Source organism: Suricata suricatta, chromosome 13, assembly GCF_006229205.1.
Source record: "Suricata suricatta isolate VVHF042 chromosome 13, meerkat_22Aug2017_6uvM2_HiC, whole genome shotgun sequence".
Taxonomy (NCBI): Eukaryota; Metazoa; Chordata; class Mammalia; order Carnivora; family Herpestidae; genus Suricata; species Suricata suricatta.
In genome coordinates, this window is record NC_043712.1 from 63,581,141 (window position 1) to 63,590,240 (window position 9,100).

Genomic DNA, 9,100 nt, shown 5'->3' on the forward strand with positions numbered 1-9,100 from the left:
GTAACTTGGAAGTGCTGAAAAGCATTTATCATTTTATAAGTTAGGTGGACCATCTGAAATGCATAGTAAGTATCTGATTTCTCACAAAGTTGTGGCTACTACAAATACTACCCCAGTCAGTTGGTGACAAACACACTTGAAGGGAAGGCCAATTTCGCTCAGTGCTTGAGAAAATAAAGGTGCACCTTTCTCCCATATAAATTCATGTTCTCTGCCATGAATTCTGTACCACCCAAAATTCATTGCTAAAGATCTAACCTCCAATATGATTGTGTTTGGATGTAGGGTTATAGGAGCCAAGCACAGACGGCCCTAAAATATGCCACTTTGGCACTCAAGACATCTGGAAAGAACTCTCCTTGTGGAAGGGGGCCTCCCTGCACCAGGAGATAGAGACATTCTTGTCACCAGAGATGGGAGACTTAGGGCCCTGAAGGCTGTAGCCACAACCCTGTTACTTTTTCCTAACTTTCCACTTAGCCCAAATTCTGTTCAGAATTCCTTACTAATTGAAGCTCCAGGAGTTAAGTTTTCTTTGTGTAGTAAATTCCTCATAGAGTCATTGTCTATCTGAAAAGTATAAAAGCTGTCTGTCTCGATCATTTTGTTAGTTCCCTATTTTATAATTAGGCTCCTGAACACAGGTAATAAAACTTTGGGTTTTTTCTCCTATTAAATTTAATATTAAACTTATTAAATTAAAAAGGTTTTTAATGTTTATTTTTGATAGAGGGACAGAGTGTAAGTTGGGGAGGGGCAGAGAGAGAGGGAGACAGCATCTGAAGCAGGCTCCAGATTCTGACCTGTCAGCCCAAGGCCCAATGCAGGGCTTGAACACAGACTGCGAGATCATGACCTGAGCCGAAGTAGGATACTTAACTGAGTGAGCCACCCGGGTGCCCTTAGACAACCTTATTAAAGCCGGACAGTTTGTCTTTTCAACAGAGAGAAAACTAAATTTCAATTTTGAAGCGATTAATTTTGATATGTATTTATTTTGAGAGAGCGTGCACGCATGCGTGCTCAAGTTGGTAGGCGGAGGGGCAGAAGAACAGACAGAGAATCCCAAGCAGGATTCACACTCACCCCAGAGCCTGACGCTAGGACTGGATCAAACCATCCTGAGATCATGACCTGAGCCAAAATCAAGAGCAGGTCACTTAACCCACTGAGCCATCCTGGTGCTCCTAATTTTGATATTTTAACTTAGGTTTTACTCAATTTATTTTAAAAGTAGCCAGCTTGATCTCATATTTAAAATAATTTGTTTACACACCTCTATTCTGATCTTACGTTTTCTCTTCATACTTATTTCAGGACAAAATTACTTTTCTTTTTTTTAAGTTTTATTTCATTTTTTTGTTTTCAATATAGAACACACAGGTTGGGGAGGGGCAGATAAAGAGGGAGACACAGAATCCAAAGCAGGATCCAGGCTCTGAGCTGTCAGCATATCAGCACAAAGCCCAATGTGGGGCTCAAACTTGTGAACTGTGAGATCATGACCTGAACCAAAGTCAGACACTAAACCAATTGAGCCACTTATGCGTCCGACTTTCCGTTTCCTGGTCCCATCAGATGCTCAAGGAACATCTCCCTACACCAGGTTGTGGAGCTCGCTGAGTCATGGCTGCTTGTCCACATGCCTTAAAATTGGTGGTCCATTTCCAAGGCAGAGAGCAGGGTGTCAGGCCCCTTGCACATCCCACATCTTCCACAGCCTTCTGTAAACATTAGGGATGAATGCAATCTTTGTACCCTACCACAGGACGCTAACATCTTAAAAGAAAGGAGGATGCCCTTTTAAATGGATTGTTCTAATCAGAATCTCATTTCTTTTCCCTTCCTACGTTTTTGAAACATGTGTCCTTCTCTCTTCTAGGTTGCCCTTTGCCGGAGAGAAGCCTCAGCTGCTCCACAGCTCAATCAGAGCTTAGAGGACCAATGGTGCCAGTGGAAGGCAACACCCGGGAGACAATATAAGGTGGTTGGGAACACTCAAGCTACGCAGTGGGACCCCTGAAGAGCGCATTCCATGCTGGTGGGAGTTCATAGCAGGGAGTAGCATCTTGAGGCTGCACTTACCAAGGCAATAAGCAGGGTACCATGACTGCACACAGTGTGGGCATATGACCTGCTGTGTGGTTGCTAGAGAGCAGCTCCCAGAAGCATCAGGTCACCCCTGGCCGTGGTTTCTCCTCCTCTCTCTGGGAGCACATCCACTTGGTGCAAGTGAGTAGGTTTTAAATAGAAATAAAGATGTGTGATTGTATCTTCCCTCTAGAATGAAGAAGATCGGAGGAGAGCAGTGTGGAAGAAGAGTATGAAAATGATTGAACAGCACAATCAGGAATACAATCAAGGGAAACAGCTTCACGGTGGCAATGGATGGCTTTGGTGGCATGGTGAGTGTGGCATGGATTGCTAAACATTTGTGCTTCCTCTCCTGAGTACTTTGCTAAGGTAATCTCAAACTTGTCAACATCTACTTCCTTTTCCATCACCAGTGAAGAATTCAGGCAGGTGGTAATGGTCTTCAAATCCAGAAGATCCACAAAGGGAAAGTGATCCAAGCTCCTCTCTTTGCTGAGATCCCCTCATCTGTGAACTAGAGAAAGAAAGGCTACATAACTTGTAGAGAGTCAGGTGGGACAATATTCATCAGGTCCCTCTCAAGAGTCAAGGCAAAGGAATCAGTGTCCTTATGGCCGACTGAGAAACAATGTGTAGTTCACTATATTTTAAAAGACTTTGAGATGTGTGTGCTGTTGTCAAATATTGCGATTTGGTAGAATGAGAGCTTTTTAATTTGGTTTCAGGGTCAGTGGGCTTCTGGCTGGGCTTTTAGTGCAACAGGTGTCATCAAAGGACAGATGTGCAGGAAAACTCACAAACTTGCTTCACTGAGTGAGCAGAACCCGCTGGACTGTGCTTGGTCTGAAGGCAACGGGGGCTGCAGTGGTGGCAATATGGATGGTGCCTTCCAGTGTGTTAAGCAGAATGGAGGCCTGGACTCAGAGGAATCCTATCCATATCGTGCAAATGGAAATGGAGCTCCTTATCTTGTTATAAACTTGAACACATTCAGGGAAAAGAGATGCCATCTTTAATTTTCACAATTTAGATTGTGGCGTTTGTATCTGCAAAATGTCTTGGGCTCATGTTTCCCAGGACATAGATGTAATCAAGTCTCTACCCCTTTAACTTTGAAGGCTCCAATCTTGCAAATACAGCCCAGAAAATTCTGCTGCCGACATAAATGGGTTCTTGACAATCCGTAAGATGGAGTATAAACTTGTGAGGTCAGTGACACTTACAGGTCCTGTGTCTGCTGTTATAGCTGCAAGCCTGGATACCTTCCAGTTCTATGACCAAGGTAAGCATTTGTTTATGTAGAAATTTAGGCAGAAAAGTGGAAAGACCACCATCTCATACACCAAGATCGACTCTTTAGTATGTTGAATTTCATGTAGAATTATGGGGGGTATGGATGTAACACAATCATTTATTATGTACATGTAATATTTGTGTCTAATGTTTTGTAATGACTCTAGACACATCCTCATGGTGATAAGAAGTTCATAAATATATGTGAAAGGCTAAATAATTTACCACATGATTTTGGAATTATTAGAACTTTCAAGTACTTCATATTATCCTACTACTGAAATAAAAATGTGAAAGAACAGCTTCATTCATGTAATTGTGTGTTCTGTGCTGTTTCCTTAAGCTGATATCCTAAAGGTAGGTTTCCATGAGTGATCTTTAATGGCTCGTGACTAGTTATTTACAAAAGAGATTGTGCCACTTTGTATTTGGCTGGTATTCAATGAGGGCATAGGTCTCTCACCTAGCTCAAAAACGATTTTAATTTTTTCAAAGTTTAATGTATTTTGGGAGAGAGAGAGAGAGAGAGAGAGAGAGAGAGAGAGAGAGAGAGAGAGAGAGAGAGAGAAAAGTGCACACGCATGCACACATGAACAGAGGAAGGGCATAAAGAGGGAGAGAGAGAGAAACCGAAACCAGCTCTGCTCTGTCAGTGCAGAGCCCCAATCTCACAAACTGTGAGATCATGACCTGAGCCAAAACCAAGAGTCAGATGCTGAACTGACTGAGCCACCCAGGCACCCCACCCACCCAAAAGATCTGGCTTTTTATGTCGTATCTGGAAATAGGTCATTTCACTGAATTTTGACATGCCTCCCTTACACGGTTGATAGGCTGAGTTACTATCACACATCACATGGGAATCCTTGCTCCAGCACTGAATGTTACTTTCCAGGCATTTATTATGATCCAAACTGCAGCCATGAATCCTACATCACGGCATCTGATAGTTGGCTATAGATTTGTGGGAGCAGAGTTGGATAACAAAAACTATTGGATTGTCAAGAACAGGTACAAAACCAAAAATACTTACCTTTAAAATTGAAAAGGGTTTAGATACATTATGTTTCCTGTAGGGTGCATGTTTGTAGTGATGTCTATGGTAGCTTTATTCCTTGCTACGTTTCCCTCATAGAGTCTCTCTTAAGATTTCTTGTAGGGCTGATTTGGTGGTCATGAATTCTCTTAACTTTTGCTTATTTGGGAAAACCTTTATCTCTCCTTCTATTTTGAATGACAGGCTTGTTGGATAAAGGATTCTTGGCTGCATGTTTTTTCTGTTCATCACATTGAAGATTTCCTGCCATTCCTTCCTGGCCTGCCAAGTTTCATTAGATAGGTCTGTAACCACTCTGATAGGTTTCCCTTTGTATGTCAAGGCCCTTTTCTCCCTAGCTGCGTTCAGAAGTCTCTCTTTGTCTTTATATTTTGCCAGTTTCACTATGATATGTAGTGCTGAAGGTCAGTTTACGTTACGTCTTAGGGGAGTTCAGTATGTCTCCTGAATTTCAATGTCTTCTCTTTCCCCAGATTGGGGAAATTTTCGTGTATAATTTGGTCTAGCACGCCTTCAAGCACTCTGTCTTTGTCCTCCTCTTCAGGAACTCCTATGATACGGACATTGTTCCGTTTGATTGTATCACTCAGGTCTCTGAATCTCCTTTCGCACTCCTGAATCATTTTCTCTCTCTTTTTCTTGGCCTCCTCTTTTGCTATAACTGTGTCTTCTAATTCACTTTTTCTCCTCTCTGCTTCTTCAGTACATGCATTGGCAGCCTCCATCTTATTATTCATCTCATTTAGAGCCTTTTCTAACTTGTCACAGCTATTTTGAAGGTTCCTAGTCTTTGTATCAATATCTTCTCTGATAGCTTCCATGTTTTTTTCAAGCCCAGCAATTAATTTTATGACAATCGTTCTAAATTCTTGTTGAGTTATGTTGCTTATGTCTGTTTTGAGCAGTTCTGTAGCTGTGATTTCTTCCTGGAGTTTCTTTGGAGAAGAGTTCTTTCGTTTCATCATTTTGGCTAGCGTTCTGTCTCTTGTCAGTTTTAAAGGCTCATTCTGCACTGTGCATTTATTAGTATTACTCTATCGAAGGAGGCTCTTGGAGTGTCTAGGGTCTATCATTTCAGGAGATGTTCTTTTAATGGTGTCTCTTGGTTTCTCTTGTTATGCCTCTGATTAATTTCTTTCCCTAATCAGCGATATTTGGGATTTTCCACTATGTGTGCTTTGGGTTGTTTCTTGAGGTAGCCCTGAAAAAGAAAACAGACAGACAAACACACAGAGAACACAAGCACACAAATGTACTGATAAAGAAGCAAACCTAAGGGGGAAAGAAAAAAAGGAGCAGGAAAAAAAAGAGAGGAGAAAAAAATAAAGAAGAGAAAAAAATAAAAGGAGAAAGAAAAAAAAGCAGGCGGGGAGTGGGGGGGACAACAACAGTCAGAGATAAAGTACAGTCTGTGGGCTTAAAACCTGCGTGGGGGTTGGGGGAGATAAGGATGGAATAAATGAAAAACTGTCTGGATGGTAAGAGTTGATCTAAGCACAGCAGTGCCTAATTGTTGGTCTTTCCCAGATTCCAGGGGGAAAGGGAGAAAAGAAGGAAATAGGAAGATAGTAAAGAGAAGACAGGGGACAATTAAAAATTAAAAATATTAAGAAAAAAACCAATTAAAGGTAATAAGCAAAAGCACAGCAGCTTTCCAGCGCGGATGGGCATGGCTACTGAAAACGAACTTGGACTGAAGGGTGGGGGGAGGGAAGGAGGTGGTGACGGTCATGGTGGGGGGCACTTGTGGGGAGAAGCACTGGGTGTTATATGGAAACCAATTTGACAATAAACTATTAAAAAAATAAAAAAAATAAAATTGAAAAGGAAATCCTTTTTGGAATCAGTATTTGGATGTAGATCCTCAAACCCCTGAGCACACTTGTAAAATCCAAGAAACCCAGAACCCCTCTTGAGATAAACAGACATATTCATGTGGTGGCAACAGTATGATAGCATCTCAAGCTTGTTAGGGTCCTGATGTATTTTTGGTACCACTGTGTTTCTAAACTGGTGATGCTATGAAACTGAAATACATCTGTTCCCAAGACTTTCTTCTTTCTGTGTCTCCATTTTCAGTCTGTGTTAAGGTTTTGGATAGAATGCTGTGCAGGGTTAGAACTCAGTGATGGACAAAAACAGCCTCTCCTGAATCTTCCTGAATCTGTCGTGGCCTCTGGTGCACTGCTCGGTATCAGGTGCTATTGTTCCTAAAGATAAATGTGTTTGATTGTTTAGGCCAAATGGAAAACCCTGTCTTCTTTCAGCTGGGGAGAAGCCTGGGGCATAGATGGCTACACACTGATGGCCAAAGACCAGGACAACCACTGTTGTATCACCTCCTCGGCCAGCTTTGCTACCGTGTGGGACACTGGAATAAAGAAAGCCTTGAGTGGGGACAGAGTATGCAGAAGAGGGTTTTATCTTAACACTGACCAGAACTTACTGTGTGAGATAAAACTTGAATGTCTGGAAGTTGCTTTTACAGCACCAAAGACTTAATCATCCATTTCCTATATAAAAGGTAGCTACTTTTTTGCATGGACCTCAAGTAAACTGTAGTATAGAGGTGGAATTTAAGGAAAGGCATTAAGCAGGCTGTGTTTTAGCTTATGGGCAAGTAATAAATTGTATCATGTATCTTGAATGTATCATAGATAAGCTGCTATATAACGATTGCCACTTCAGATAGCTGTAAAATTAGTGATTAACTAGTTGGTACTTAACCTTCTAATTTCTGTATAAGTCTAATTACATGAAATAGAAGTGGGGCGTTTGATTTTTTACTTTGCTTTTATGTTTAGAGTGTCATTGTAACTACTGTATTGTAAATGACGGAAAATAATTGCATATGTTAAAAAAATAAATTGTGTTACATTAAAAAAAAACTTGAATGTCTGAAGAGCCAAGTTGTGAATGGATCCTGTGACACTTTATACTGGTAATGTTCCCACCTCTCTCATTATAGCTGTAAACAGCCTTATAGGAATTTGTCTAATGATATGTAACTTTTCATGTTTTAAAAATGATGTGTGTAGTTTTACCCTTAAAAATAAAATCATTTCAAAATGGAAGTGGGTAAGTTTTGCACACACTAAATTGTGAGAGTAAAAAATGTCATTGGGCTCTAGGGACATAACTGAATGTGCCAGTGGTCCACTAGGAGAATGCTGGGCAGTGTCTGGCTCACGTAGTTGTAAATATGCCCATGTCATGGCAGCTGCCCTTTGGAGGTGTCTGTCTCAACCCTTCAATAGAGCAAAATGTACCAATGATCTATAAGGAAAGAAGGTTAATTATTTTAATAAGGAAATAGTCAAGCTCTGTGTTGACAGTTCAGAGCCTGGAGTTGGCTTCTGATTCTGAGTCACCCTCTCTCTGTCCCTCTGCTGTTTGTGTTCTCTCTCTCTCAAAAATAAATAAACAAAAAAAAAGTCAATAAAGTTAGGGGAAAGAGCTGACGTTGAAGGTTGAATTAGAGGGAGGGGAGGCAGATTTGCGTGAGAGGTCAAGGGCTTATCTGCAGCTCTACACGGCATCAGGGAGAGATCCAGGGAGAGCCCCATTTCTTCCAGCCTGGTGGGCAGCACTTGGATGAGTGACTGTGTCACAACAGAAGGTCTTCAGCCTCTGCACTGACTTGGGCCATAAATCAGGGGAAGTACTGGCAGGGTCCCCCAGCCCCTTCCCTCCCCTGCAAGGCTTTGTGTCTGAACTTACTGAGATTTGAGGCTGAAGAAGAAACCAGAATAAAGACACTCTGATGCTCCACAGAGCACTGGGCAGGTGGAGGAGTTCTCAGATGACAAGGACCTGCACAGATTATGTTACATGTGAATGGAATGCTGTGCCTGTAATATAACAAAGACATCAAAGGAAATATCAAGAGTGAGATATAAAGTGTTTCCCTATATAATGCTGGGGCCCAGGGCATGAGGACATGTAGTGAATTTGGCAGATATGGTGACCGTGCAGTCTCTGAGCAGCGCCTGAGGTTGTCCATGCATCCTGGGTGCTGGGATGCCATGCGGACACTGTGGAAGCTTTCTGCCCTGAATTTCCAAACCCGGGGGAGGGGAGTGGGGGTAAGAGCTGACAGTGGTCTAAATGTATACATTCTTCCAGCAATGACTAAACAGCTGCATTTGTGGAAATCTCAGTAAAAATTAAAATATACACCACCATTACAAAGTTCTGGATCATATGTAACATGTACTTAGGTTCTAAAGTCAAGTGATCATAAACATTAAGTTATTCTCTTATATAAATGCTCAGCAAACACTTAGAGCTCAGAAGGACCCAGAGAATTGTTACCATGCAAGACATTTGTAAACTGTGTGGACACAGAGCACCCACATCCATGAGAACCCCCAACATCAACAACTGAAAATGTAGCGCCAATTTCCACCATGCTCTTTTGGGGGCAGTGTGGCTACATGTGGAAGGAAGTTCACAGTCACAGAAAATGGAGGAGGAGTGGAGTCTGACAGGGGAGCCTGCGGGGTGGTCAGTGGAAGAAGCCACAGTGGCTCAGCGGGAGGAGACCAGCAAGACATCCCCCTCCAGGGTTACAACTGTTAGCAGTGTGTGACAGGCCTGAGTTCACAGGAGACCCCTGCAGATCCCCTTGAGTCATGTTGTTTCTACATGTCTCTT

The 9,100-nt window shown here is 42.1% G+C and overlaps 1 protein-coding gene across 1 annotated transcript in view; it reads right to left on the reverse strand.

Moving 5' to 3' along the window:
- Positions 1-9,100, reverse strand: part of DAPK1 (death associated protein kinase 1) — a 470,647-nt gene that overhangs the window by 1,739 nt on the left and 459,808 nt on the right.